The 10,223-nt window shown below is 36.0% G+C and overlaps 1 long non-coding RNA gene across 1 annotated transcript in view; it reads left to right on the forward strand.

The window, feature by feature from the left end:
- Positions 1-9,197, forward strand: part of LOC108390851 (uncharacterized) — a 136,987-nt gene extending 127,790 nt beyond the window's left edge. Inside the window, exon 7 of the long non-coding RNA XR_012130209.1 lies at positions 9,089-9,197. This is a non-coding gene — a long non-coding RNA (uncharacterized lncRNA). The remainder of the gene's footprint in view (positions 1-9,088) is intronic.
- The last annotated feature ends 1,026 nt before the right edge of the window (positions 9,198-10,223 follow it).

A 10,223-nucleotide genomic window follows, 5' to 3' on the forward strand; every position in this document is an offset into this window, starting at 1 on the left:
TATGTCTTCCAAAATTTAGGGTAGAATTTATGCTATCATTAAAAAAGGACTCTGAAACTTCCCTCTCAAAACTTTAATTAATTACATGACTTGTCCTTATTTTTTTGTTCCAATTCTATTATTTACATCATCTTTGACCCTTGAAGGGTATATATACATTACTGAAGCAAGAAAGGAGGTGAGACAGAGTTAATGTTAAGTTTTCATTCATTAAAATACAAAACCATCATTATTAAAGAGTAAAGACCTATCCTATTTTAAGAATTTTTAAAAATTATCAAGAATTATTGATAAGTGGCATGTGCCACTTACTAAGTTTAAATAATGCAGTGAATATAACATTTACAATTTTATCATTTACTCCTTCCATCACCTTTGATAAAGTTGTGAAAAAATTATGTCAATATGTGGGCTTTTGATAAGGAATAAATGAAACACCAAAAAGAGTTCAACTTAAATCACGATTAACTTTTATTTTTCACATTTCAAAATAAAAAAGTTTGGAGTATTTCACTGTGCCTATACATCCATTCCAAGACAAATTTGGGAGGACTTCTTCATTATTCTTCAGGTATTAAACTAAACCACATTTTGAAAGAAAGCTATTGGTGCCCATGCTTCCATTGATGATTTAGACCAGTACTGTTAAACAGAATTTTCCACAGTGATGAAAATGATTTATTTATATCACCACTGATTGTTATGAAGCTACTAGTCATACAAGGCTATTCAATATTTAAAATGTGGCTAAAGTGACTGGGCTATTGAAATTTTTTTAGATTAACTTTTATTAATTTAAACATAAATATAAATATAAGTGGCTACAATATTAGGCGGTACAGATTTAAACTATACAAATGTGATCAACATTGTTTCTTTGATTGTAAAGCTTTCTTTGTCCAGTGAACTATGACATTGTGGTGACACTTGGCAGTGAAAGAACTCAAAAGCAATGGTCTTCATATTTTAATTTCATTCAAATAGTTGTCAAAATATTTAAAAGATTTAAATTGTCAGTGGTTTAAATACTGTTCATTACTGAGAATGAGAAGAAGTACTCAGCTTATGTACTGTTCTCTGGGTTTCAGAGAAGAAAAGGTGATAAGTTGGATTGATCTTAGCCTAATATTTGACCTAATATAGAAAAATATAGGAGAAGAATAAAAGACAAACATTATATCATGTTTGCTCTGTTAAGGGAAAAATCTGGAACCAGGCTAGTAGGTTAGGGAAAATTAAAAGAATCAATAAATGATAAGGTAGAATAATGCAGAAAAACATGTATTTAATAACTGAATAAGATATCTGAATGATAGATCACAGTCATAGAAAGAGAAGTTTGAAACTGAGATTTGAGAAGTTGGGTAACAAGAGTTACTGAAAAAGGAAAATTCAGCTGAATTTGGATCCCACTGTATGAGTGGCTTTAGTACCTATATTATAAACTAACACACTTTATTCTCTCATGAATAAAGGTCTAACTGGTGGATGCAGTGGGATGAGGGGAGTTTAGTTTTGAGCATGGATTCATTTCTTTAAATTTTTTATTATTTATTTATTTATTTATTTTGAAGATTGATTATTTCTTTGACATAACTTCTTGTAGAGTAATATAAGCATGTATAGGTTTTAACAAACCACTAATTAAATTGCGTACACACATTAACAGAATAGGAATACAGATATATAACAAAAGCAGACATACAATTACCAGCCATATCCAGTAAAACCAAGAAAACCAGTTAGGTACCCTAGGCATTTGTGAAAACTTATCAATAACATGATGGATATTGTCTAACTGAATTTGAATGCTTTGAGAAAAATCAGACAAATTAAAACAACACATTCCTGGGAACTGTTCACATCCCATATGTTCTTTTAACAGTAGATAGTCTATAGTCGCACGATTTTGGAGCACTGCAACTTGCACGTCTCCTAATTCATGGCTGAGTTCCAGCAATATAGATGCAGTCAAATTTGTTGTTTTACTGTATGCACAGGCCAGCTTAGATATCTCCTTCTTCATTCCCATGGCAAGTCCAGGAACTGGCAGGATGAATGCAGCTACAACGGCAACAGCACCAGGATCTTGGTTGAAGTTTTTTGATGATCATCTTCTGGAAAGACTCTTCCAGAGATTGTTGATGTTGGAAGTTCTTCTTCATATCGTATCTTAATTCATTTTCTGGGTAGCCAAATTAGGCTTTGATCCTGTGTATAAACACAAACAAACCATTTACCCACACTTTGATATGACCTTTATACCATTGTGAAGAACCTATTGGAGACCACTACACAGGAACTACAGGAACTGCTTTTTTTTAAGAGAAAGAAATATTATCAGAAAGATGTACTTCCATAGCTATCATCCAACACCCTAATTGTTGATTTGCAGTTAATTTTATCCTATCAGGGAGTAACCCCCCCTTTTTTTGTTATCATTAATCTACAATTACATGAAGAATATTATGTTTAATAGGCTCTCCCTTACACCAAGTCCCCCCCACAAACCCCCTTACAGTCACTGTCCATTAGCATAGCAAAATGTTGTATAATCACTACTTGTCTTCTCAGTGTTGCACAGCCCTTTGCATTCCCCCACACCCCCACATTATATATGCTAATCACAATACACCCTTTCTTCTTCCCCGCCCTTATCCCTCCCTACCCTCCCATTCTCCCCAGTCTCTTTCCCTTTGGTAACTATTAGTCCATTCTTGGGTTCTGTGATTCTGCTACTGTTTTGTACCTTCAGTTTTTCCTTTGTTCTTATACACCACAGATGAGTGAAATCACTTGGTATTTGTCTTTCTCCACTTGGCTTATTTTACTGAGCATAATACCCTCTAGCTCCATCCATGTTGTTGCAAATGGTAGGATTTCTTTTCTTCTTATGGCTGAATAATATTCCATTGTGTATATGTACCACATCCTCTTTATCCATTCATCTACTGATGGACACTTAGGTTGCTTCCATTTCTTGGCTATTGTAAATAGTGCTGCAATAAACATAGGGGTGCATCTGTCTTTTTCAAACTGGAGTGCTGCATTCTTAGGGTAAATTCCTAGAAGTGAAATTCCTGGGTCAAATGGTAAGTCTATTTTGAGCATTTTGAGGAACCTCCATACTGCTTTCCACAATGGTTGAACTAATTTACATTCCCACCAGCAGTGTAGGAGCATTCCTCTTTCTCCACAACCTCGCCAACATTTGTTTTTGTTTGCCTTTTGGATGGTAGCCATCCTTACTGGTGTGAGGTGATATCTAATTGTGGTTTTAATTTGCATTTCTCTGATAACTAGAGATTTGGAGCATCTTTTCATGTGTCTGTTGGCCATCTGAATTTCTTTTTTGGAGAACTGTCTGTTCAGTTCCTCTGCCCATTTTTTAACTGGATTATTTGCTTTTTGTTTGTTGAGGTGCATGAGCTCTTTATATATTTTGGATGTCTAGCATTTATTGGATTTGTCATTTACGAATATATTCTCCCATTCTGTAGGGTACCTTTTTGTTCTATTGATGGTGTCCTTTGCTGTACAGAAGCTTTTCAGCTTGATATAGTCCCACTTGTTCATTTTTGCTTTTGTTTCCCTTGCCCAGGGAGATATGTTCATGAAGAAGTTGCTAATGTTTATGTCCAAGAGATATTTGCCTATGTTTTTTTCTAAGAGTTTTATGGTTTCATGACTTACATTCAGGTCTTTGATCCATTTGTGTATGGATTAGACATTGGTCCAGTTTCATTCTCTTCCATGTAGCTGTCCAGTTTTGCCAGCACCATCTGTTGAAGACACTGTCATTTCCCCATTGTATGTCCATGGCTCCTTTATTGAATATTAATTGACCATATATGTTTGAGTTAATGTCTGGAGTCTCTAATCTGTTCCACTGGTCTTTGGCTCTGTTCTTGTGCCAGCACCAAATTGTCTGGATTACTATGGCACTGTAGTTGGGCAGTGAGATCCCCCCCCACTTTATTCTTCTTTCTCAGGATTGCTATGGCTATGTGGGGTATTTAGTGTTTCCATATGAATTTTTGAACTATTTGTTCCAGTTCGTTGAAGAATGTTGGTGGTAATTTGATAGGGATTGCATCAAATCTGTATATTGCTTTGGAAAGGATGACCATTTTGACTATATTAATTCTTCCTTGCCAATAGCATGGGATGAGTTTCCAGCTGTTAGTGTCCTCTTTAATTTCTCTTAAGAGTGTCTTATAGTTTCAGTTCTTTCACTTCTTTGGTTAGGTTTATTCCTAGGTATTTTATTCATTTTGATGCAATTGGTAATGGAATTGTTTTCCTGATTTCTGTTTCTATTGGTTCATTTTTAGTGTATAGGAAAGCCACAGATTTCTGTGTGTTAATTTTGTATCCTGCAACTTTGCTGTATTCCGATACCAGTTCTAGTAGTTTTGGAGTGGAGTCTTTAGGGTTTTTTATGTACAATATCATGTCATCTGCAAATAGTGACAGTTTAAGTTCTTTACCAATCTGGATTCCTTGTATTTCTTTGTTTTGTCAATTGCTGTGGCTAGGACCTCCAGTACTATGTCAAATCACAGTGGGGAGAGTGGGCATCCCTGTCTTGTTTCTGATCTCAGAGGAAAAGCTTTCAGCTTCTCGCTGTTCAGTACGATGTTAGCTGTGGGTTTATCATATATGGCCTTTATTATGTTGAGGTACTTGCCCTCTATACCCATTTTTCCCAGAGTTTTTATCATGAATGGATGTTGAATTTTGTCAAATGCTTTTTCAGCATCTATGGAGATGATCATGTGGTTTTTGTCTTTCTTTTTGTTGATGTGGTGGATGATGTTGATGGATTTTCGAATGTTGTGCCATCCTTGCATCCCTGGGATGAATCCCACTTGGTCATGGTGTATTATCTTTTTGATATACTGTTGAATTCAGTTTGCTAATATTTTGTTGAGTATTTTTGAATCTACTTTCTTCAGGGATATTGGTCTGTAATTTTCTTTTTTGGTGGGGTCTTAGCCTGGTTTTGGTATTAGGGTGATGTTGGCTTCATAGAATGAGTTTGAGAGTATTCCCTCCTATTCTATTTTTTGGAAAACTTTAAGAAGAATGGGTATTATATCTTCTCTGTATGTCTGATAAAATTCTGAGGTAAATCCGTCTGGCCCAGGGGTTTTGTTCTTGGGTAGTTTTTTGATTATCACTTCAATTTTGTTGCTGGTAATTGGTCTGTTTAGGTTTTCTGTTTCTTCCTTGGTCAGTCTTGGAAGGATGTATTTTTCTAGGAAGTTGTCCATTTCTTCTAGGTTTTCCAGCTTCTTCATATAGATTTTCATAGTAGTCTCTAATAATTCTTTGTATTGCTGTGGAGTCTGTTGTGATTTTTCCTTTCTTGTTTCTGATTCTGTTGATGTGTGTTGATTCTCTTTTTCTCTTAATAAGTCTGGCTAGGGGCTTATCTATTTTGTTTATTTTCTGAAAGAACCAGCTCTTGGTTTCATTGATTTTTTTCTCTTGTTTTATTCTTCTCAATTTTGTTTATTTCTTCTCTGATCTTTATTATGTCCTCCTTCTGCTGACTTTAGGCCTCATTTGTTCTTCTTTTTCCAATTTTGATAATTGTGATGTTAGACTATTCATTTGGCTTTGTTCTTCCTTCTTTAAATATGCCTGGATTGCTATACTTTCCTCTTAAGACTACTTTCGCAGAGTCCCACAGTAGTTGGGGCTTTTTGTTGTTGTTGTCATTTATTTCCATATATTGCTGGATCTCCATTTTGATTTGGTCATTGATCCATTGACTATTCAGAAGCATGTTGTTAAGCCTCCACGTGTTTATGAGCCTTTTTGCTTTCTTGGTACAATTTATTTCTAGTTTTATACATTTGTGGTCTGGAAAGTTGGTTGGTAGGATTTCAATCTTTTAGAATTTACTGAGGTTCTTTTTGTGGCCTAGTATGTGGTCTATTCTGGAGAATGTTCCATGTGCACATGAGAAGACTGTGTATCCTGCTGCTTTTGGGTGTAGAGTTTTATAGATGTCTATTAGGTCCATCTGTTCTAGTGTGTTGTTCAGTGCCTCTGTGTCCTTACTTATTTTCTGTCTGGTGGATGTGTCCTTTGGCGTGAATGGTGTGTTGAAGTCTCCTAAAAATGAATTTATTGCAGTCTATTTACTCCTTTAGTTCTGTTAGTATTTGTTTCACATATGCTGGTGCTCCTGTGTTGGGTGCATATATATTTATAATGGTTATATCCTCTTGTTGGACTGAGCCCTTTATCATTATGTATTGTCCTTCTTTATCTCTTGTTACTTTCTTTGTTTTGAAGTCTATTGTGTCTGATATAGTACTGCAACTCCTGCTTTTTTCTCCCTATTGTTTGCATGAAATATCTTTTTCCATCCTTTGACTTTTAGTCTGTGCATGTCTTCGGGTTTGAGGTGACTCTCTTGTAAGCAGCATATAGATGGGTTTTGCTTTTTTATCCATTCAGTGACTCTATGTCTTTTAATTGGTGCATTCTGTCCATTTACATTTAGGGTGATTATCCATAGGTATGTAATTATTGTCATTTCAAGCTTTAGAATTGTGGTTACCAAAGGTTCCAGGTTACTTTCCTTACTATCTAAGAGTCTAACTTAACTCACTTAGTATGCTGTTACAAACACAATCTAAAGGTTCTTTTCTATTTCTCCTCCTTTTTCTTCCTCCTTCATTCTTTATATATTAGGTATCAAATTCTGTACTTTTTGTCTATCCCTTGATTGACTTTGGGGATAGCCAATTTAATTTTGCATTTACCTCACAATCAGCTGCTCTACCCTTCCTACCATGGTTTTACTACCTCTGGTGACAGCTATCCAACCCTAGGAACACTTCCATCTATAGCAGTCCCTCCAAAATAGACTGCAGAGATGGTCTGTGGAAGGTAAACTCTCTAAGCTTTTCCTTATCTGGAAATTGTTTAATCTCTCCTTCAAATTTGAGTAATAATCTCACTGGATAAAGTTATCTTGTTTCCACTCCCTTCTGCTTCATGGCATTAAATACATCATGCCACTCCCTTCTACCCTGTAAGGTTTCTGCTGAGAATTCTGATGTTTGCCTGATGGGCTTTCCTTTGTATGTGATCTTATTTCTGCCTCTGGCTGCTTTTAACAGTCTGTCCTTATCCTTGGTCTTTACCATTTTAATTACTATGTGTCTTGGTGTTGTCTTCCTTGGGTCCCTTGTGTTGGGAGATCTGTGGATCTCCATGGCCTGAGAGACTATCTCCTTCCCCAAATTTGGGAAGTTTTCAGCAACCACCTCCTCAAATACACTATCTGTCCCTTTCTTTCTGTCTTCTTCTGGTATCCCTATAATGCGAATATTGTTCCGCTTGGATTGGTCACACAGTTCTCTCAATATTCTTTCATTTTTTTAGAGATCCTTTTTTCTCTCTGTGCCTCAGCTTGTTTGCATTCCTCTTCTCTAGTTTCTATTTCTTTTATTGTCTCCTCCACCGTATCCAACCTGCTTTTACTACCCTCCATCATGCTCTTCAATGATTGGATCTATGACCTGAATTCATTCCTGAGTTCTTGGATGTCTTTCCATACCTCCATTAGAATGTTGATGATTTTTATTTTGACCTCCCTTTCAGGAAGAGTCACGAGGTCCATATCATTTAAATCTTTCTCAAGAGTTGTATTAATAATTTTACTCTGGACAAGGTTTCTTTGGTGTTTCATGTTTGTATATAGCGCCCTCTAGTGTTCAGAAGCTCTGTTCTGGAGATGCTCAGCCCCTAAAGCAATGTTGGGGTAACCGGGGAGTGGTACTCATGCCTGAGGGGTGGAAAGAGCTGTTTGCCGCCTCCCAGCTGCTGTGCTTGTCTCCACTGCCTGAGCCTGTGGACCAGGCACACAGGTATGTTTTTCTCCCAGAGCAGCCAGATATGGATCCCTTCTTTCTGCAAGTGGCCAGAATCCCAGTTCCCCCAGGAACTCCGCCTGTATTAATTTTCCAACCCAGTAGTCATGCGAGTGTCATGAAAGCTCCATGAAATGTAGGTTTGTGCTTCTAGAGCAGTTCTCCAGAGCTAGGTATTCAGCCATCCCAAGCCTTCCACTCCCTTCCTACTCAATTTCTCTTCCTCCCACCGGTGAGCTGGTGTGGGGGAGGAAATCGGGGCCCACGGAGCCACAGCTCTGGTACGTTACCTCGTTCGGTGCGGTCTGCTCTTTTCTTCAGGTGTATGCATTCTGATGCTGTCTTCTTTCCTGTTGCTCTCTCAGGATTAGTTGCACCAATTAAATTTTCTAATTGTATCCAGTTTTAGGAGGAAGACTCTGTCTCTCCTCTCATGCCATCTTTAATCCCATCCTCCACTAGTGCATTTTTAAAAACAGGAAGGTAGACTCTTTGGAAACATAAGTATTCTAAAAAAAAATCTGTGTTCTAAGATTGCTATAATTCAAATAAACTAGAGCTTTTTTTTTTCTCTGTACTCTCTCACTCTTTAATATTCTTTTTAACTCTGTGCCAGCCCAATTCATTAGTTATTTTGCTTTTTATTGAAACTTATTTCCACTTACATCTAGATAATAAATTTGTTGAAGTCAAGAAACAAACCAAAGTGCATTCATTATATAATGAAGAGTCAAAGATGGATCATGAAATTATTTAATGTGGCTTTGGTAAATAAAAAACATTGAACAGAAAGAAATTAGCATTCATTAGGAGCATCAAAAATATGCAATTTTAGGTATATTTTAATTAAATCAGATGCTTTTCCTATTTCCAGTATTCTTGTGTTTTTAGACCCCCCACTTTGCTTGTAGAAATAAATTCTTTTCTCACTAGGAAAACCTGTTTTATAGCCATAATATATTTACAGCAGAAATATGAGTAATAAACCCTCTGTTAATTGAAATTAATATTTGTGTCCTAGGCAATTATTCTCACATCATTTTAAACTTTCTGAATTATTATTTTGCCTGTGTTCCTCATGTTGATTATGTGCCATATTTGGGTGTTGGCAGGCTTAGCAGAAACATATGTTTTATACTTGAATTTTTTTGAATGGCCTCTCTCTGTCTCTCTCCCTCTTACTTTCTCCCCAGTTTACAACAGGAGTCATGGACAGCTTCTCAAAATCATCATTCATTTGGGAAGAAGGAAAAGACTGCAACATATTTTGTTTATGATTCTGTGATTTTACGTAACATTTAAGTAAGTGATATGGTCAACACAAAGGATGACAAGGTGTAAAATGTGCCATCTTTTATAACTACCCTTAATATTTCTACTTAAATTAGCAAAAGAAGTGTACAATAAGCAGCTCAGTTTGTGTGGTGCTTTACAGTTAAGCTTTTTCTCAAGTGCCTTCTTTAAGTTGATTCTAAACATAATCGTGCTCTCACTGTTATTGGTTTTCCAAAGCCCTATTTCTTAATAGAAAATCAAGGTCATGAAAAGTTAAGTTATTCAAGTTTTTTCAGCTCATATTTAACAGATCTAGAATATGAACTTTGGTTTCCTGACAAAACCCATTGCTGTTGCTGTTACATTATATTACCTTCCTGTATATAAATAGTTACACTCAGAGGCCCAGGAGTCTTTTCCTTTTGTAGTTATTATACAGCTGTTTACTATAGCATATTAGTTACATAATATTCAGATTAATTTTGTTTTGAAAGAGACCTTCTTTAGGATCTGCATGGTTACTTGAGCAGATACTCTGATGTCTGAAATTATTGCTAAAGTTTTAAGTTTAGTATCTTAATATTGAGAAGCCTGGGGACTTTCTATATGGGTTATAGAAGGAATATCCACCTTTCTGAAAAAGTCCAAATCTAAAAGCTGGCTCTGTAAATCACACACAGCAACTAGTTGAATGTATGCTTGTTGGGTTCCCATTCTCTATATTCCCTTTGAAGAAGTCAGTTCTGGTGACGTAAAGGTAAAACCTGAAAGTACATGTGTGGGAGCTTTTACATGCTCATATATTATCACACACTCTCACTATGAATTATATATAAATCCAAGGAAGTGCTCGTATCTGAAAGAATGAATGATATATGTATTTTCATTGATTTAATGTAAAATAGATTAGCCCACATTTTAAATTCAGTCAGATGATTTCAAATAGACAAACCTGCATTTTCCACAGTGACTTTCTCAGAAAGTTATCTCTTGAAGCAGAAATGCTTCAAGGATGCATTTACAGAATAAAAGGAACTTCTTGAGGTGAAAGAT

The sequence above is a fragment of the Manis javanica genome, chromosome 4, assembly GCF_040802235.1.
Source record: "Manis javanica isolate MJ-LG chromosome 4, MJ_LKY, whole genome shotgun sequence".
In the NCBI taxonomy this organism is placed as follows: Eukaryota; Metazoa; Chordata; class Mammalia; order Pholidota; family Manidae; genus Manis; species Manis javanica.